The 22,275-nt window shown below is 46.0% G+C and overlaps 1 long non-coding RNA gene across 1 annotated transcript in view; it reads right to left on the reverse strand.

The window, feature by feature from the left end:
- The window catches only part of LOC138789873 (uncharacterized), a 36,033-nt gene that overhangs the window by 8,649 nt on the left and 5,109 nt on the right, over positions 1-22,275 (reverse strand). The window contains exon 2 of the long non-coding RNA XR_011362802.1: positions 11,371-11,487. This is a non-coding gene — a long non-coding RNA (uncharacterized lncRNA). The remainder of the gene's footprint in view (positions 1-11,370; positions 11,488-22,275) is intronic.

Raw genomic sequence — 22,275 nt, forward strand, 5'->3', positions numbered from 1 at the left:
CCAGAATTGGAAGGTTGAGAGGAGAGATTAAAAGGTCGCTGAGTAATCTTTGATTGACAGCCTTGTAAACAATAGACATGAGCGACACTTCAGCACTGGCCACATATAGATCTCCAATAATAAATGAATTAGTCATGATAATGTACTGCGCTCTCTGTGAAAGGGTTAATGGTAGCATTTAAAGAAGGAGACATTGGGGATAATGTATCTGTAATGTATCCTATTCTCTGTGTGCGTGTGTTTATTTTTTTTAAGGACATGAATACTTTTTTTTCCCCAATTTTCATATTGTTCCATAGCACAAACACAAGGTTATGGAGCAACTTTGCAAATAGTCTTGATTAAAAATTTCCTACAGTTTTGTGAATGCAGCTCCTGTGTAGACCCCTGTAAATCCATGGTTACCTTCCTGCAGCCATGCGTCAGCTTCTCTACTTGATAACCTGTTGGAGATTAGGTACATCTGCATATTGTGTGTTGTGGTCTATTCGAGAGGCTAAACTGGAAGGACAGTGGTTCAACTTCTATTGGTTGTAGTCGCTGCAAGGAGACTAGCGACTCAGTCTCTATCACCTAAATCCCCTAAGGCAATAATAATAAACACATTTCCAATACTTTTTAGGCCCCCAGCTCCTCAGACTGTAAAGATGGCCGGACCATAAGAACAATGAAGCACTTTGCCCCTCTGCCATTGTCTCAAACCCCCTCCTGATAGTGTGTAAGCTGATGCATGCGAGCAGGGACCTCACTCCTCATGTATGGATAATTATATGTATATCTCTGTAATGTCTATTTTTTGTCTATGTATGTCCCCCCAGAATTGTAAAGTGCTGCGGAATCTGTTGGCGCTATATAAATAAAAATGATTATTATTATTAAATTATTACTGCTTTCAACTGCACATGCGCCAGTAGGCCATGTTGCTACACATTATTTTAAAAACGAGGCTGTTATTTTATAATAACAGTAACTATTTGCAGTTAAATTACAGCCAGCCACTAAATTTCAACAGTGTGTGAACAGAGCCTTTCTATGTTTTCGATCCACTCCTGGTTTTGGATGCAAAATACTGACCAAAATACTGAGCAAAAATACTAAAGAAATTCTTCTTCATAGGGGGCAGCATTATAGTTTCCTTCTTATGTGCCTTGTTCTTCTTATGTAGGGGGACCCTCACGTTACCAGATTCCATAAATGAGCCCACAGTGTTCAGATCTTAAAATCTTTCATCCCTGTTCCACTGATTTCGATTTTCTGTACCATTATTTCCCAGGTATAATGTCTCTGTTGTATCAGCCGGCACTGTGTGCGCCGTCTTTTCTCTTTCAGGCCTTGCGTGAGCCTGACCTTTTCTCTCTTAAACTTGTGTCACTTCAGTTTTTTTCTATACACTCCTCCTGATCTGCTTGTTCCAGCGTTTGGAGTGGAATTAGTTTTGTTGCAAATGTGCTGGGCAAGAAGATGTTGTAGCGAGATAAAGCTTGGCCCTCAAACCAATTGTTTCCCTTATCCTATTGTGCATTGTGGACCATGAATAGCTTTGAGCCTGTCAGAAAAGATGACCCTCAACAGAAGCAAACCTTACGCTTTATTGCTGTACATTTGACAAGGATGTGAACATCTTTCATGTACACGTTGGATAATACTCTGATATTTATTTTCCTTACAAAAAATGTAGTATGACACTTGGATTTCTGCCATGGATGAGCCAATGACCTGCAGTTTGTATTGCCACAGACCCATACAGAGATTAACCCTATTGTCATTAATGGGCGTAATTCTTGGGGTTTCTGCACAGAATACATAGAACATGTCACTTTCATTAGGGGCAAGTTAAAGGGGTTGTCTGATCATTATTGATAATTTCACGTGCTGGGAAGGCTTCAGGGAACATAAGAAACATTTATACTTCCCCGGTCTGCCGCCATCCTCTTCCACTGATGTGCTGTGTGTACAGAAAATATCATAAACAGCATAAAGAGATTTATTCTGTCTATGCCAATTGTCAAGTGGGCACTTCCTGACCACATTTCCTGTATGGGACAAGGGCAGTATTATAAATACAAGGCTGTTTTTCAAGGGAGCAGTGACCTATCCACTCATGATGATGTTAGTAAGGACGTGACTGCATGTGATAGGAGCAGTGCAATGGTTTGATGAGAGTAACAGTGACAAATGAGAGGTCACAGACTCAGGGTTATATAGTGGAAGGATCAGAATGCTCCGATAGTATAAGGTATTTCAGGAGATGAGTGAACTGATTTTACTGAGACTCCATTTATATGATATAATTAGTGAGGAAAAGGCTGCAGCATAGATGTCAACAATTTCTGTTTAAAAGTGTCTGTTTGGGTAGCAGCTGGAACTAGAATGTCGGGCCAAGTACCAGCAGCTACCAGCCTCGCGTATACAGTTGTGTTTAAAAGTTTACATACCCTGGCAGAATTTTTGTTTTCTTGTCCTTTTTTACAGAGAGTATGAATAATAACACAAAAACTTTTTTCCCACTCCTGGTTAGTGGTTGGGTGAAGCCATTTATTGTCAAACTATTTGTATTTTCTCTTTTTAAATCACAATGACAACCAAAAACATCCAAATGACCCTGATCAAAAGTTCTCATACCCCAATCTTTAATACAGTGTATTGCCTCCTCTAACATCAATGACAGTTTGAAATATTTTGTGGTAGTTGTGGATGAGGCTCTTTATTTTCTCCGATGGTAAAGCTGCCCATTCTTGTTGGCAAAAAGCCTCCGGATCCTCTAAATTCCTGGGCTGTCTTGTATGAACTGAGCACTTGAGATGTCTCCAGAGTGGCCCAATGATAATAAGGTCAGGAGACTGAGATGGCCAATCCAGAACCTTCTGGAACAAGGTAATTTGGAGTAATGAGACCAAAACCAAAATCAAACTTTTTGGCCACAACATAAACGTTACATTTGGAGAGGTGTCAAGAAGACCTATGATGAAAGGAACACCATTCCTACTGTAAGGAGGTGAATTGCTGATGTTTTGGGGATCTGCTGGGAGGTTGCTCATGGGACGTACTAGGACAATCCAACATGACAGTGCTCCAAAACACAAGGTCAAGTTGACCTGTCATTGGCTACAGCAGAACAAAGTGATGGTTCTGGAGAGGTAATCTCTGTCTCCGTGACTGAAGCCGGCTGGGGTCCGCTCCAAGACGGCGCCGACCCCGGCTCGGCACTCGTTTGTTTTCGGCTGCAGCAGCCGAAAGCAAATGAGTGCCGATCTCATTGATCTTTGCTGTATTACTATACAGCAAAGATCTCAATGAGAGATCAAAGTGTATATACTAGAAGTCCCCCAGGGGGGCTTCTAGTATATGTGTAAAACAAAAAAAGTATTGTTTTTAGTAAAAAGCCCCCTCCCCTACTGCATCAAGGCTTCACTTTCTGGATAAAATGGTGATGTCACGACCAGACTCCCAGAGCTGTGCGCGCTGTGGCTGCTGGAGAGGATGATGGCAGGGGGACACTGAGGGACACAGGGCACTGGAGGGACACTGAGCATCTCCCTGCCATCATCCTCTCCAGCAGCCACAGACTGTACAGCTCTGGGAGTCGGGTCATGACATCACCATTTTATCCAGGAAGTGAAACCTTGATAGTAGTAAGTGCAGGGAAAAAAAGCCCTTTATAAGCATTTCCCGTAATAGATGTATATTGGTGATTTGTATAGCTTTTGGGGGGCAATACAATACTTTAATAAAAAATTTTGCCAGACTTCTCCTTTAAGAACTGGGGTATGTGAACTTTTGATCAGGGTCCTTTGGATGTTTTTGGTTGTCAGTATGATTCAAAGAGAGAAAACACAGTAGTCTGGCAATAAACAGCTTCACCCAACCACTAACCATGAGGGGGAAAACATTTTTGTGTTATCATTTATATTTTCTGAAAAAAGGACTAGAAAACAAACATTCTGCCGGGTAGAGATGAGCGAACCTGGAGCATGCTCGAGTCGATCCGAACCCGAACGATCGGCATTTGATTAGCAAGGGCTGCAGAACTTGGATAAAGCTCTAAGGCTATCTGGAAAACATGGATATAGTCATTGGCTGTATCCATGTTTTCCAGACAACCTTAGAGCTTTATCCAAGTTCTGCAGCCCTTGCTAATCAAATGCCGATCGTTTGGGTTCGGATCGACTCGAACCCGAACCCGGTTCGCTCATCTCTACTGCCAGGGTATGTAAACTTTTGAGCACAACTGTATTTTGCCTGGCCTATGAGAGCTCTTGACTGTTGTTCCTGTGCTCAGTGTATAAAGTCAACCCTCAAAATGACTGCAGTGTAAATTCAACACTTTGCATTTAACAGGTAGAGTAGCCCTTTAATTCTGGCAAATAAGCAGTGAGGCATTTTCCTTGCACTCTTTACGCCTTTAGCTGCAGCAGATAAACATAAGAAACAGCACCATGTGGTTTTGACTATAGGCTCTGCTTCAGTTATCGAGCACAGACAGGGAGCATTGTTCGGTGCTTTAATGCATTTGTTTAGCTCCTCTTCTCCTTCCTAGATTTATGCAAATCCCCCCGTACACTGAAGAATTCCAGATTTTAAAATAAATTGTTGACATCCTGGCTTCAACTTATATATATTACACCGTCAAATCAACTTGCAAGGTGTCAGAGTTTTGCATGTGGATTGTAATCTCAATACTATGAGTCAGCGACCAGAATCTTTAATCCCATGAGCTTTATCATGCTGTTTGCTGACTTTACCTCAGTGTTAATGGAGCCCAGGTTTCATAACTTTTCTTCAGTAAAACTGCAACAGGCAACTGCAACATGTTCCCGCAATGTCTTTTTAGACAAAATAACAGACGTTTTAAAGATAGTGTCTGTTACTTTATAAACACTGGTGTAAATAATGATCATGATCATTATTTATGGCCATCATTATGAAAAAAGCCTCTTTTTCTTCTAAAAAACATGGTGTGTGAGCATAGCCATAAAGTGAATGATTTAGGCCGGGTTCACATGCTGTAAGACACTGGCCATTCTGTGACCTGGCCTGAGTCACAGAACGTCCGGTGTTTGTGAAAATCACCCTGGCCGATACTGCAGTACCGACTGGGTGAACTTTATTTGTGCTGAATTGAGATGTGGGCGCATGCGTGTATGCCAGTGTCCCAATTCACCAAAGCACACTATGGAAAGTGCGGCTGGAGCTCCACTTTACATTGTGCGAACTGACGGTGGTGTGCGGCTGTTATTCAATAAGTAGCGTTAAAAAAAATACGTTAGTTTTCACTGCAGCTGCTAGAGATCCCGGACAGAGTGTATACTATGGGGGCAGGGCTGATTCTGGGGTCTGTGCCGCCTGAGGCAAACCTCAAGCCGCCGCCCCCCTCACTGGCACCCGAACCACCACCCCCCCCCAACCCCACCCCCCACGCGCACAGGCCCGCGGCAAGCCCAACACCAACATACACTACCAGCCCCACTCGTCCCCTACCTCCCTGGAACACCCAGGGGCCGCGGCCGCCGGAGCTCTTCAAGGCCGATCTGCCCCTTTTAAAGCAGGGGGCTCCGCTACCACTAGCTGTTCTAACAAGTCCACTGAGCTTCCGGGACAGGTCACCTGATGCACGCCGGCCCCGTAAGCTCACAGCTCCAGCCCCGCGCACCGCACCTCTCTAGTCTCCTGTTCGGTGGCATACATGTAACAGCTGACCGCATAGGACCCCGGGAGAGGTGCGGCGCGCGGGGCTGGAGCTGTGAGCTTACGGGGCCGGTGTGCATCAGGTGACCTGTCCCGGAAGCTCAGTGGACTGGTTAGAGCAGCTAGTGGTAGCGGAGCCCCCTGCTTTTAAAGGGGCAGATCGGCCTTGAAGAGCTCCGGCGGCCGCGGCCCCTGAGTGTTCCAGGGGGGTGGGGCTGGTAGTGTATGTTCCGGAGGGGCCCGGCAGGCGGCCCTACAGCTGATAATCTGGACGGCTCAGCGGGCAGTCCGGGCATGATTATGCCGCCCCCTGCAGGACCGCAAATACTCATTCCGCCTCATGGCAGAAACGGGCCTGTATAGGGGGGAGATTTATCAAACATGGTGTCAAGTAAAACTGGCTCAGTTGCCCCTAGCAACCAATCAGAATCCACCTTTCATTTTCCAAAGAGTCTGTGAGGAATGAAAAGTGGAATCTGATTGGTTGCTAGGGGCAACTGAGCCATGTTCACTTTACACAATGTTTGATAAATGTTCCTCTTTGTGTATACACTCCAGGTGGGATCCAATTGACTGCAGTGCAACGTAAACTTTCTATTAATCACGGCCGTTGTTGCAAATCGACAACAACGGCAGCGATTAATAGAAAATATACCTTGTGTGAACATAGCCTTAACATAGAATGGCCGTTATTGGAAGACAGGGCATCTGTATGATGTATATTTATGCTGTGCTCAATAGCGATAGGATGCTTAGAAAAAGTAAGTTGTTCATTTTTCAGCACCGAGAGATGCAGTGCGCGAGTCTCTCATAGAGTGTCATTATGACATGGAGGCTGACGGCATTCTGCGGCAGACAATTCCGCCGCTCTTGCTCTGTGTGCACAGGGCCTTAGGGTTCAGCGCAGATCTAGTGCAATGTTATAAGACTCCACCTCCTGTGCCAGAGTCATTATGGTTGATTCCACACTGTTCCCCCTCAGCTTTCCTGCCTGCTTTTGAGAGTGCTTGGGACAGGACCTCAAATACTGTCCGAGACTGGACACAGCAATGGCTAGCGATTAGATGATCTGGAAAATCCTGAACTGAGCACTTGTGACGGGCAGAAGAGATGAGAGGCAGGAGAACAGCTCCAGACTGGGTGTAGGTAAGTATAGCTAAGTTCAACATAATTTTTGACCACACTGGAATACAACTTTAAAGACATATCGACTTTCTTTTAAGCATTAATACATTTCAAAGAATTTATCAATGATATCGTAATCAGCTTTGTACAATGCTCCTAACTTTGATACAGCGCATAACTTTGTTACAGAATCACAGGAATATGTTGCATGCATTTGGTCCCTTCTGAAGTGACAGTGTTGAGAAACATTGTGGTTTGATGATTAGGCTAAGTTCACACTGCGTTTTCAGCATCCGTTTAACGCATGCGTTTTTTTGCAAAAAACGCATGAAAAACGGATTGCAAAAAACGGATTCATTTGTGTGCATCCGTTTTTCCATTGACTTCCATTATAAAAAAAAACTGATCCGTTTTTTTTTGACGGCCCAAAACGGACCAAAAAACGTTGCTGACCCTATTTTTCTGGACGTTAAAAAAAAAATGGATCCGTTAAGTGGATGCTGAAAACGCAGTGTGAACCTAGCCTTATTAGAGTTTTAAGTAAAGTTGCTGCCTTAAGAAACAGCATGGAACACCTTCAGGATTTGATGATGGGTTGAACTTAATTCCTGTGGAAATTTATGGACTTGGTGAAGAACATGGTCCAAAGGCATGTTGTGGTCTATAGGAAATTAATAGTCTTGAGATCTTAATAATGGTGAGGAATAGAGATGAGGGCATGCTCGAGTCATGCTCGAGTCAATCCAAACCCGAACTTTCGGCATTTGATTAGCGGTAGCTGCTGAAGTTGGATAAAGCCCTAAGGCTATGTGGAAATCATGGATATAGTCATTGGCTGTATCCATGTTTTTCAGACAACCTTAGAGCTTTATCCAAGTTCTGCAGCCCCAGCTAATCAAATATCGAACGTTCGGGTTCGGATCGACTCGAACCTGAACCCGGTTCTCTCATCTCTAGTGAGGAACCTTGAACAACATTTTAAGCTCTTTGTTTATTATTTTATTTTGGACAGGACAACCAATGAATAACTTATGGGCAAGCTCATTGGAGGCCTTCATCACAACAGCCAAAAGCAGACAAGAAATACCATAAATATTCCCTGTTGCACTAAGAAAACTAAAGGTTGCTTGTTCCAACTAACTTATGTTTTCTTATGACCTGATGTAAACAGGGCCGCTTTAACCAGAGGGCACATGGTGCACGTGCACCGGGCCCACTGGTTAAAGGGGCCCCACCGAGCAGGCCGGCCGTTGCTATGTGCGACCAGTGCGGTCGCACAGGGCTCCGGCCACCAGCCTGTCAGGGGGGAGCGCCATGGATGGGTAATCTACTTACCCCTCCATGGCGCCCCCTGCAGGGCCCCCCCGTCCGCCGCTGCCCCCGTCCGCTGCTGCTGCGGCGCTTCAGCGCTGCAGCAGCAGCGACACTGACAGAGAGAGAGCCCTTGGCTCCCTCCCTGTCAGTCACTCACTCTTGTGGCCGCACTTCCTGCGGTCACAAGAGGCCGCACTCTCCCTCTCGCGCCCGACGTCACTGGAGCGTCGGCGCGAGGGTGAGGGGAGTGCAGCCTCTTGTGACCACAGGAAGTGCGGCCACAGGAGGGAAGAGAAGAGGAACGCGTGGACCCAGGTGAGTAACAGTGTTTGTTTTTTTCAATGTTATATGGGAGGGGGAGCTATATACTATTGGGGAGCACAGGGGGCTATATACTATGGGGGGGCACAGGGGGCTATATACTATGGGGGAGCACAGGGGGCTATATACTATGGGGGAGCACAGGGGAGCTATATACTATGGGGGGGCACAGGGGGCTATATACTATGGGGGAGCACAGGGGGCTATATACTACTGGGGAGCACAGGGGAGCTATATACTATGGGGGAGCACAAGGGTCTATATACTACTGGGGAGCACAGGGGTCTATATACTATGGGGGAGAACAGGGGGCTATATACTATGGGGGAGAACGGGGGCTATATACTATTGGGGAGCACAGGGGGGCTATATACTATGGGGGAGAACGGGGGCTATATACTATTGGGGAGCACAGGGGGGCTATATACTATGGGGGAGAACGGGGGCTATATACTATTGGGGAGCACAGGGGGCTATATACTATGAGGGAGAACGGGGGCTATATACTATTGGGGAGCACAGGGGGCTATATACTATGGGGGAGCACAGGGGGCTATATACTATGGGGGAGCACAGGGGAGCTATATACTATGGGGGAGCACAGGGGGCTATACACTATGGGGGAGCACAGGGGAGCTATATACTATTGGGGAGCACAGGGGAGCTATATACTATTGGGAAGCACAGGGGGCTATATACTATTGGGGAGCACAGGGGAGTTATATACTATGGGGGAGCACAGGGGAGCTATATACTTTGGGGGAGCACAGGGGGCTATATACTATGGGGGAGCACAGGGGGCTATATACTATGGGGGAGCACAGGGGGCTATATACTATGGGGGAGCACAGGGGAGCTATATACAATGGGGGAGCACAGGGGGCTATACACTATGGGGGAGAACGGGGGTTATATACTATTGGGGAGCACAGGGGGCTATATACTATGGGGGAGCACAGGGGGCTATATACTATGGGGGAGCACAGGGGAGCTATATACTATGGGGGAGCACAGGGGGCTATACACTATGGGGGAGCACAGGGGAGCTATATACTATTGGGGAGCACAGGGGAGCTATATACTATTGGGAAGCACAGGGGGCTATATACTATTGGGGAGCACAGGGGAGCTATATACTATGGGGGAGCACAGGGGAGCTATATACTTTGGGGGAGCACAGGGGGCTATATACTATGGGGGAGCACAGGGGAGCTATATACTATGGGGAGCACAGGGGGCTATATACTACTGGGGAGCACAGGGGGCTATATACTATGGGGGAGCACAGGGGGCTATATACTATGGGGGAGCACAGGGGGTTATATACTATTGGGGAGCACAGGTTAGCTATATACTATTGGGGAGCACAGGGGCTATATACTATTGGGGAGCACAGGGGAGCTATATACTATTGGGGAGCACAGGGGTCTATATACTATGGGGGAGAGCACAGGGGGCTATATATTATGGAGAGCACAGGGGGGCTATATACTATTGAGGGGGAGCACAGGGGGGCTATATACTATTGGGGGAGAGCACAGGGGGGCTATATACTATTGTGGGAGAGCACAGGGGGGCTATATACTATTGGGGGAGAGCACAGGGGGCTATATACTATTGTGGGAGAGCACAGGGGGGCTATATACTATTGTGGGAGAGCACAGGGGGGCTATATACTATTGTGGGAGAGCATAGGGGGGCTATATACTATTGGGGGAGAGCACAGGGGGGCTATATACTATTGTGGGTGAGCACAGGGGGCTATATACTACTGGGGAGAGTGCACAGGGGGGCTATATACTAATGGGGGAGCGCACAGGAGGGCTGTATATAACTGGAGGAGCACATGAGGGTCTATATACTACAGGGACACCTTAAAACTATGGAGGGACAGAGGGGTGTAACTATGTAGGAGTACAGAGGGGTGTAACTACTGTATAGGGGTACAAGGGACCTAACTACTGTATGTGTTGGAGCCTAAAATATTTGTCTGGCAGATTCTGGAGAGAAGATTCACAGCCAGGAGAAGACTTCAAGGTGGCCCAGGCTGGATGGAGAGAAAAAGAAAAGGTGACAGACTCTGATCGGAGAAGACGCCTCCGGTGAGTCACTGGATGTAACTTCACTCTGTTATAGGCTTGTACTGATAGGGGTCATGGTGTGGCGGTATTATGTAATGGTATCAATGGTGATATCTTTCTGTTTTGTTTAGTGCAGTTTTTATGTAATATGTAATCACTGAATGGTGGAAATAGTGTTATAAGGTAACTACTGTATGTATTGGGGCTCTTGATACAGTGTGGGGGCAAATTCACTACATTATACAATGTGCAGAAAGGTAAGGGGGGGCCCACTCTTGAGGGCTGTGCACTGGGCCCACCAATGTATTAAAACGGCCCTGGATGTAAATCTATTCTACGTTTGGCATAGGCAGATTTTTACACATATATTAGCTTAACAAATCCTCCGGAGCCTGTATGCATCACTTGGCCAAGCACCAATTGAATAAGAAGATCTTCCTATTAAAGTGATACTTTGCACTCAGCAAACAAGCTAAATGCTGGTATACAGCTCAGGTTGTTAGTCAATTCATCTGGATGCAAGAGACATAGAAAAGATTGGTTTAAAGAGATTTTATTTTTCTGATAATTTTCTATAATGAACATCATTACTATCACTGCAGATATTCCTAGTGTCTATAAAACAGTGCCCTGTTATAGCTGTCTGTCTGTCTGTCCGTCTGTCTATCTATCTATCTATCTATCTATCTATCTATCTATCTATCTATTATCTATCTATCTATCTATCTATCTATCTATCTATCTATCTATCTATCATCTATCTTCCTTATGCTGTAGGATTTTTTTTAGCTGGATGCCACAGTATATAGAACACATCATCCGCATATGCAGCACACTTACTTACCTTGCATAATTGCTGTGTGCAGTATCACGTCCCACCGGGTTCTATTAGCCCAACTGGAGACTGTAAACACACGAGAAAGCTGTGCCTGTAATTGCTCAGATTCCTTCACACTTGCCTCTTAAGAATTAAAGTAAAAACAAGATTAGTCCAGTAACAGTTTGTATTATCTATATTCTAACTCAATGAAGTTTACAGATTCCACATTTGATCCTTTACTTTAAAATAAAGCATTATATGAAATGAAAGCTGGCCAGCGATTGGTTGCTATAGGCTGTTTAACAGGGCTGGCTCCAGGTTTTTGTGGGCTCTTGGGTGACAGAGCCTCAGCAGGCCCCTTTGGGAAGAAAGTCATGTGGCGACAGCAAAATAGCAGGTTCTACAGAGACCAAAATATTTTGCATGCCCCCATATAGTAGTTTGGCCCCCTCAATGCCCCATACAGTAAATAGCCCCCCTCTGGCATGTTTGAGAAAGAAGTAGTTAAAACTTTGCCTTTTTGGACTATATCCAGTGATGTTTTCTCTCATCTCAGTAATTCACTTTTTTTCCTTTCCATCCGGCACAAGCCACGACACTTCTGTCCAGAATCTACCAGAGAAACATTTTAGGTTCATTGCTCCAGTACACCTGTGCCCTTATATAGTCATGAAGTCCCGCTGTGCTTCCATTTAATAACTTGATATTGTAGTTAGACCCCTTCCGTGTTCCCAAATAGTAATAGGCCTTTACTGTGGTAATTGGCCATACAGTATTAGACCACCCTTATATGCTTCCCTATAGTACAGGGGTCCTCAACTGGCGGACCGCTGTCCGGGAGGCCAGCGGTCCGGACCCCTGGTCAGACCTCCTAACCGCCCGGGACGGACCGGATCCGGGGCAGTTAGGAGGTCCCGCTCCCCACCGCAATGCCTCCCGCCCCATAGGCGTACTGTCCTTAGATGTCAGTACGCCTGTGGGGCTGGGAGCAGTGTCGGTCCGGCCCCCGGCTGATACGCGATCTCTGTGGACGTCCCGGGGATTCCCCAGCAGAGCGCGCACCACAGACCTCAGTGTACGTCGCCGGCCCGCTCTACCGGAAGTACAGGCCGGCGGCGTACACTGAGGTCACTGATGCGCGCTCTGCTGGGGAATCCCTGGGACATCCCCAGAGAGCGCGTATCAGCCGGGGGCCGGACTGACAGGAGAAAAGAAGAAGACAGGCACGGCGGGGGAGCGAGGTGCTAGGTGAGTTGTGGGTTGTTTGTTTTTTTGTCTGGGGGCCATCTATAAGGGGAGAGCGCACTGGGGGGCTATATACTCCTGGGGGAAGCTCACAGGGGGCTATATACTACAGGGGGAGAGCACAGGGGGCTATATACTACTTGGGGGGCTATATACTACTGGGGGAGCTCATAGGGGGGCTATATACTACTGGGGGGGCTATATACTACTGGGGGGAGCTCACAGGGGGCTATATACTACTGGGGGGAGCTCACAGGGGGCTATATACTACTGGGGGGCTATATACTACTGGGGGGAGCTCACAGGGGGCTATATACTACTGGGGGGACCTCACAGGGGGGCTATATACTACTTGGGGAGAGCACAGGGGGGCTATATACTACTGGGGGAAGCTCACAGGGGGCTATATACTAAAGGGGGCTATATACTACTGGGGGTAGCTCACAGGGGGCTATATACTACTGGGGGGAGCTCGAAGGGGACTATATACTACAGGGGGAGAGAACAGGGGGGCTATATACTACTGGGGGGAGCTCACAAGGGGGCTATATACTACTTGGGGAGAGCACAGGGGGGCTATATACTACTGGGGGAAGCTCACAGGGGGGCTATATACTACTGGGGGGAGCCCGCAGGGGGCTATATACTACAGGGGGAGAGCACAGGGGGCTATATACTACTGGGGGTAGCTCACAGGGGGCTATATACTACTGGGGGTAGCTCACAGGGGGATATATACTACAGAGGAAGAGCGCACAGGGGGCTATATACTACTGAGGGAGCAACAGGGGGCTATATACTAAAGGGGGCTATATACTACTGGGGGTAGCTCACAGGGGGCTATATACTACTGGGGGGAGCTCAAAGGGGACTATATACTACAGGGGGAGAGCACAGGGGGGCTATATACTACTGGGGGGAGCTCACAGGGGGGGGCTATATACTACTTGGGGAGAGCACAGGGGGGCTATATACTACTGGGGGGAGCTCACAGGGGGGGCTATATACTACTTGGGGAGAGCACAGGGGGGCTATATACTACTGGGGGAAGCTCACAGGGGGGCTATATACTACTGGGGGGAGCCCGCAGGGGGCTATATACTACAGGGGGAGAGCACAGGGGGCTATATACTACTGGGGGAGAGCACACAGGGGGCTATATACTACTGGGGGAGAGCTCACAGGGGGGCTATACACTACTGGGGGAGCAACAGGGGGGGTTATATACTACCAGGGCAGTCACCCCCCAGTTTTCCCGCTAACAAGCAGCAATTATGTATGTAACTAGTTGAACGTTTGTGAAAATTAACAAAACACGTTTCCTACTGATGTTCAGCTCAGACCTTCACCTGACAATAGACCCCGGTAAGTGGACCTTCACTAAAAGTTGTTGAGTACCCCTGCTATAGTATTTAGGCCCCCCTGTGCCTCATATAGTAGTTTGCCCCCCCCCCCTATACTCCCATATAGCAAAACCCTTCCTCCCTTCCCCACAAGCTATTAGGCCCCCTCTGTGCCCTCATATAGTATAGGTCCCACGCATTGCCACCCACCCCCACCCCCAGTGCTGCATTACATAACAGTTAAAGAGCCAGAGGCAGCATGTGGTGGCGGGTGGGCCCCTAGAAGCACAAACGCCCTGGTACTTTCCCCAGTAAGCCGGGTATTGATGCTGGCCCTGCAGTTTAGTCCAGTCTCTATTTCCCACACTTTAACTTGTAAGGACACAAATTATGCAGAAACCTTTAGAAGACTGAGGTGTCCATCGCCCTTTGACTGCTTGATGTTGTAAGCAGTAATCTATGTAAAACAGTGCACTTTAATTATTGCTTAACTGACTTGTCCACATTTTAGAAAACCTGGCTTTCAGCCTAAAGCCTATAGACCAGGCATGTCCAAACTTTTTTCGAAGAGTGCCAAATTTGATGAAGTGAACATGTGCGAGGGCCGACCATTTTACATGCTACATGCTTTATAACACAGGCAGATAAGCAAGCTGGATACCTGGGGGGCCGTAAAAGTTCGGAACGCGGGCCGCAAATGGCCCTCCGGCCGGACTTTGGACATGCCTGCTATAGACTATAGCTAAGGGTAAAGTCTCTGGTTTGTTTGACATATCCCTAATACCAGATCATTTTCCATCCCTATGATTGATTCCGTGAAGGACCTTCTTCGTAACCAAGTTACAGAAAAAATAGCCTCATGAGGGTTGATGGCTGACAATGGTAACTTCTTGTCACAAAAACTGAAGGTGGAGAAGGTTACAGCACAAGCAACTAAACCAATAGAGAATCAATGAAGCACAGGCCATGGTGGTCAGGCAGAAGTGGCTAGCGCTCCATTCATTGTGGAAACGTTTGCATCTCTGTTTCTAGGATTGGTGGAGGTTCCAGGGGTCAGACCCCCAGCAATCAGCTTGTTATAAAGTCTATTGCAACTGTAGCCAAGGTTGCCAGAATCCCCTTAACAGAGTGCTGTGAGTATATGGACAGGTCTGCCCATCTCACTTCTCTCCCTTGCATCGAAACTCCATGAACAACATTTCTAGCTTGAACTGCCCCCCCCCCACCTTTCACCTAACTCACTCTTTGACCCTCTGCAAATTGGCTTCTGCTTACACCACTCCACAGAAAATGCCCTAACTTTCAAGGCCTTACGTCAATACTCTGCGCTGCTTCTCCTTGACCTATCCTCTGCTTTTGACACAGTTCACCATTCCCTTTTCTTACAAACTCTTTCATCCCTTGGTGTCACCAGCTTGGCTCTCTCCTTAACACTCCAACTGCACACCTGAGGGCAAATACATCATCTGCACATTTTTTTGGGGAGCAGGTGGTACTTTTTTGGGCTGTGCACAATTTTATGGTTGTTTTGCCACAATTATTATTAGGCGGAAGTACCTTGATAAAGCGAGCAGTCTTTTTTAGCATTCTATTTTTGGCTAAAACAGCTTAGCTATATAAAGAGCTAGGGTAGGAGTAGGGCCTTTTCTCTTCTTCCTGTATACTTTTGGCCTAGCACACATCATTGTGCTGTGCCGGGGTGTGACAGGCTCCCGACCCCCCGCTAGAGCCCCTCATACTTACTTGATTGCGCCGGGTCCCACTTCTTCAGCCGGTCCCGGGACGGAGATATCACCGTGGGAAGCCCGGCGTGCGCGCGGCTGAGATGAGTCCGACGCTCATAGAGAATTAATGGAGCGTCGGACTCACCATTCATTCTCTATGAGCGCCCGACCCACCTCAGCGGCGCGCGCGCTGTGCTTCCCGCGGGGTTATCTCCATCCCGGGACCGGCCGAAGAAGAGGGACCCAGCGCAATCAAGTAAGTATGAGGGGCTCTAGCGGGGGTCAGGAGCCTGTCACCCCGGCACCGGGGGTGACAGGTCCTCTTTAAGTCTATCTCTCTAGTCCAGAGGTCGGTTCTCTGCTATCCAGAGTGTCTATACGCTATATCTTCCTTCTTCTTAACCCTCATCACTTGTATAGCACTCTGGAATCAAGAGCACTTTAAAAATAATAATACTGGTGGCTTGTTTTAGCTGAAAGACCTTGGTTTGTCTTAGGCATCAGGGCCCAGAAATGTCTGTTCTGCATCTTCTGCAGCTACTCCCTGACTGGAGGTATATCTTGTAGTAAGATTTCTTCGGCTCAAGACCAAAACAAAGAATAACAGGATTAGATGAAATTCTGGATTATCAAATTACTAAGAATGAGATATAGCTCTTTAAGTGTCCAGGTTCCTCCCACCCTCGTTTCTATTACTGTACATGGTGAGTACCCGTGCAGCACTTGTTAGTAAAGAAAATGTGGGAAAATAGCCCAAAGTTCATGGAAAAAAGGTGAAAGGGGAAGTGAGCACCAGATCATTCTTTCCTAGGTGGCAAAACCCAACACCAAAATGATCTCTGAGCATGTCAATGGTGATAGATCTTTAGACATCTTTTGACCAATAATAAACATCTGTCAAGTTGTGTAACTATACAGCTGCATTTGTACTGTGTACCAGGACCTATGAGGCAATGCAGATTATTCTATGTCCATTTTACGAGAGCTGTGGCAGCTCCTCCAGTGGTGATCACTGGTGGGTTTAGCTATTGGGCTTTTGTCTACTTATAGATATAAATATAATTCTATCTGCCAAAATATCTGCTTTGGGGTCTGGCACTATAAGGCCTCCCTCTGTATCTTTCTGCTATCTAGCTCTATAAGTGAGTTCTTCGCTTGTTGTTCATATCATTTCAGTCCTGTTTACTGGGCAGCCTTCCTGAATTTGCTATGGGCCCCTATGAATAATATTTTCCTCTCAGGGTCTGCTGGTATTGGAATGAGAGTCCAGTGACCCGTGCACCGTATGCTAATCACTGCAGGAGTGTTGGGTAGAGAAGCTGTGGGCTTTCCCAGTGCTCAGAGCTTGCAGAAGAAATTGATTATGTGTGCACGCTTGCTCATGCCGGCTGATGTAATGGACCCACTGGAGGGTTCACCTGAGGGCTGCTTCAGGGGAGAAAATAATTCCTCATCTGCAGAGTAAACATTTTATGGGTACAAGAGAATAATCCCCTCTGCAGGACACATCCGTGCATCAGCCACATTATCCCTGCCGCTAACACAGCAGGCAACGACCTCAGCTGCCCTCACCGATCCAGGAGGAAGCCTTATCTCTAAATCTAAATCCATATAGATAATAATAGATATGTAATAAGACGCCTTAGCTTCACCTTCAGTAAGAAGATCAAAACCTCAATAATTGTTTAATTCTGCTGCCTGAGAGACGAGATGGACACAATATAGAGGTAACGCAAGTAAAAGTTAAAGCATACCATGTAAATACCTACCTGAAATCAGGATTTCTACTTCCAGCGTTATTTCTTATAGCCTCTTGTCTGAGATATCAGCTATCGATTGCTTGGGCCATTGCGTAGGTGGCAAGAGGTGACAACATAAGATCCTCCTTTATCTTTTGGCCACTGCCTGTCCTCTATAATAATGTATGGCATACAGTTGTCTATTGCTTCCTCCACAGGGCTGTCATTAGATCTGTGCTGCAGCATAAAAACTGAAGTTTCTTTATGACACTGGAGACCAGGGTGATGCCTTCAAATGGGGTATCCAACTAATAGTTACATTTTAAAATGAAGCTGATGTGGCCCCCTTCCATGCCTCAGGGGCACAGATCCACTGCTTTATGACATGATCTCACTCTTTCATTTAATGTCTAGTGGTTAATGGTTGGGATTACCTGTGCTCATGTCAAATACCTTAAAATGCCTTTAGTGTTTGGGACATCAGAGGGCAGTAAGACCACATAATAATCTCCTTTATCCACAGCTCTTGGCTTTCCATACAACCCCTCCTGTGCACTTGGAAGAATCAGGGGCACCTTTCAAGATGACAATTGTCCCAGCTACTTTAGAAAGCTTCTGTGGTGTTCTACATAAGAGTGTCATAGAAACTGATTAATGAGAAGTATAGACAATGTCTGTTTGCTCAGTGAATAATTGCTGGACTGGTTGCAGAATGGTCAGCATGGCAAGTGTAAAAAACCACAAGCAGAGATGTATACAACATTGCTGGTTACTGTGAAGGCTGGCAGAAACCTCCGGACCCATAAGGAGGTTTAGAAGAGAGTGAGGAAAAATGCTGAGGATAGAGTAGTCACAATAGAGATAGGGAGATTTCACATAGATATTAAAGGGATTAGATATGTGAGAACCCCAAAAATCTACAGAACAAGGGCACTATAGCACATGGGATGGCAGAAGACTCACAATATTAGACACAGCTGTGTGTTTAACTGTACTCCCCCCCCCCCCCCCTATTAAGCACAACAGTGTGGACGGGGCGAAATCCTGTCCACACACAATGTCCAATCGCTGCCTGATGTCACCGCAACATCGCCAATATTGAGCAGCTATTGGGTATTGCCTGCAACTTGCTCACCCCTCTCTTGGGTAGCACAGACGGCAGAGGGAGGAAGTGGAGGGCCAGAGTACAGAGGAGGTAGGGCCTTTTCTGCTCTTCGGAACAACCCTTTTAATGTGTATTCTTAAAAAATCCCCGTAAAATTATGGGAAGCTGCTGACTGCTGGTCCTGCCAGATTTACTGAGAGATGTGCGCCTCTTAGTAAATCTGAGAGAGATAATAAGATGATAACTCTCGCCCATACTGTATCATATATATATATATATATATATATATATATATACACACACACACACACCCACTATGGCTATATTAATACCAGACAGAAGACTGCTTTTAGAGCAGAGTGGTGGTTGGTAACCTAGACAATGATCTGTCAACAATGAGAGGGAAAGAGATGAAGGAGAAGAAGGCAAGTTTGCTAAATGAATGTATTTGCAAAAATATTTAACTTGACAAGTCCTACAAGTATAACTATATTGATAGCTGAGCTGGGAATAGCTCTTTAAACAGTCTTTTGTGCTTATACCTATTATTACATACAGTATGTACCTAAATACCATACAGTGTGTTGATGTGTACATATAACATAACAGAGCATGATTCTGATGTAAGGGACAATGATCTATTCTCTGACAGCAAGCAGTGATCCTGGAAATGGTGAAGAATTTGAACACACAGGCTTATAGGCTTATGTAGCACAATTGAATTGTTTGGTAATAACACAGTGAAGCTGAGTTTTGTTTGCTCATACATGGGAGACGAGAGTGCTGGCTGGCTGCATGGCTTTGATAAGCCGGTATTTGTTACCGTCCCCAGGTAACAATGCAGATCATTAACCCTGCTGTATTATTTACATCTTTCCTTGGGACGGCTGTGACGTGAAATAGTTTGCAGCAGTAAAGTAGGACAATAGCATTTAATCAGGAAGAAGCGGCTGAGGCTGGAGAATTTCCCATCAAGTTTTCCTATGACAAATGGGCGAGAAGAGAGATAACCTCCTCATCCAATGCACAATAAAATCTGCATATCTGCTGATCCACAGCCACAAAACGCCTGTGTACACACTGAATGCACACTCCTGAGCCAATCTTCATTTATTCCCGTGTCTCATACATTTATCTAAATTGAGTTGGATATTTCATTGAAAGTGAAATGAATAAATATTTGGCTGGTTTATGTAGAGCTGTTCTCATTACAAGATTACCTGCATGGTCAGTAGAGTATGGGATGATGTCATCTACAGGCGGCATAGTGACACGTCTTTTGGTGCAAGAGTTACAGTTAACTCTTCATCAGTCTGGCATTGGGAAGTGTAGAACACAAATATGACCATTTTTATTATTGTACATAGGGGGCAGTATTATAAAATATTGTTGTACTTATAACTCCTATACTTCCAATAAGAACTGTAAATTGGTACAGATGATATTCTACCATAAACTATAACACCTACAAGGAATATCTAGTACCCCAAAAATTAATCAAAATAATGAGCAGGTGCAGTAACCTGGGTTGCTAGGTGTTGGATTAGCAGTGGCATAGGTGTTGGGGTACCAACTTGGCACTTGTCACGGTGGCCAGGAGTGGTAGTGCCCCCTCCTCGGTATACTGACACAGGGCTTTTTAAGGTACAACAGGTGTAGGTGTGAACACAGAGTAACCAGCATCCTTGTTCTTAAACAAGTTGAACAGTTAACTGAGAAAAATGTTCATTGCAATACACAGAAAAACAATAGTTGGCAGTAAAGTGCATCAATAATATAGTCCTTCTCCTCGTGGACAACACAGAGGACTTAAAGGAAATCTGTCAGCCTCCGGGCCCTACCTAAAGTGCTGACAGTGTGCTGTAGCTGGAAGTCCCTTAGTGAGCATGGTGCCTTTTGGTAATTTTCTATGCAGTGGATTATGTACAATATCATGTCTCCTACTGTACTGAAGAGGCAAAGAGGAGTTGTTTGTGCCACACTCTGGCACACCTCACCTCTCCTTTCTCCTCCCTCGCCTTCATAAATAATCAATGCTGCCCGACCTCCTGCTCGCTCAGCTGTCAGCCAGTGTCTCTGATTGCAAATCAGTCCTCTGTAGGTTTATGTCTGAAAGAAACACTCAGATACAGTTGAATCTCTCAACCCAAATGTGTTGGAGCTGTGCTCTAGGGGTAACTCACCTGTCTAGAGACCTACCAGCAGTTCATTCTCTGGTTCAAATCCCCTGATGGATATGTAATAGAGGTCTTTTTTTCTCATTATTGTATCAATGTATCAAGGCTATGTTCACACACAGTATTTTTGTTAGTATTTTGCAACCAAAATTAGGAGTGGATAAAAAACACAGAACGGCTACTGTATGTTTAAACACTGTTGAAATTGAGTGGATGGCCGCTAGAGATGAGCGAATTTGCCGAAGTTCGGGTTCATATGAACCTGAACTATCGGCTTCCGATTCCCGCTGTCTGCAGCCTCCGTGAACAGGGTGGATACAGCCTTACGGACCGCCTGGAAAACTGGGATACAGCCTATGCCAATGTCTGTATCCCAGTTTTCCAGGTGGTCCGTAAGGCTGTATCCACCCTGTTCACGGAGGCTGCAGACAGCGGGAATCGGAAGCCGATAGTTCAGGTTCATACGAACGCGAACTTCGGCAAATTTGCTCATTTCTAATGGCTGCCACTTAATGGCAAATAGTTATTGTTATTTTAAAACAACGGCCGATATTTGCCATTAAATGAAGGTAATCCGTTTAATTTCAACAGTGTTTCTAAAGCCTTTCTATGTTTTCAATCCACTCCTGGTTTTGGTTGCAAAATACTGACCAAAATACTGAGGAAAATACTGTGTGTGAACAAAGCCTCAAAAATTATACAATAATGAAATAAAAAAAAAATATTTATATATAAATACCTCTATTTCATTTCCATCAGGGGATTTAAACCAGAGAATGAACTGCTGTCAGGTCTCTAGACAGGTGAGTTACTCCTAGACCATAGCTCCAACACAACACATTTGGGTTCAGAGATTCAACTATATGAGTGATCGTTTTAGACATAAACAGCCTACAGGACTGATCTGCAATCAGAGACACTGACTGACAGCTGAGCAAGCAGGGGGCTTGGCAGCATTGATTATTCATGAAGAAGAGGGAGTAGGAAGGAGTGGTGAGGTGTGCCAGAGTGTGGAACAAACAACTCCTTTTTTGCCTCTTCAGTACCGTAGGAGAAATGAGATTGGTAATTTTCTGTCCAATGGATTATGCACAAAGTCACAATGCTCACTAGGGGACTCCCAGCTACAGCACACTGTCAGCACTTTAGGTAGGGCCCAGGAGCTGATAGATTCCCTTTAAGCTGGGTATTTAAGGTATATAGACATAAGTAGGTTGTTGTGTACTTGGGCTTATTTGGTAGGTTAGTCTAAGGCTTGGTAAGGCTTGACTTGTACTTGACTTGTGAGGAGGCTAGGGGGCTACCAAGGTAGTAGCAGTAGCCTTGCCTAAGTAGTAGCAGAACTCTGTGGGGGCAATCGGGTGGGGAACTAGAAGTGGCCTCAGGCGTGATCAAGCCACCAGAACCGCTCCCGCTCGTCACCGCATTTTGGCCACGCAATCTCTGCGGTATAATATTTTTGTACATAGGAGGCAGTATTTTAGTAGTTATATTCTTGTACATAGGAACAGTATTTTAGTAGTTATATTCTTGTACATAGGAGCAGTATTTTAGTAGTTATATTCGTGTACATAGGTAGCAGTATTAAAGTAGTTA

This window comes from Dendropsophus ebraccatus, chromosome 4 (genome assembly GCF_027789765.1).
Source record: "Dendropsophus ebraccatus isolate aDenEbr1 chromosome 4, aDenEbr1.pat, whole genome shotgun sequence".
Taxonomy (NCBI): domain Eukaryota; kingdom Metazoa; phylum Chordata; class Amphibia; order Anura; family Hylidae; genus Dendropsophus; species Dendropsophus ebraccatus.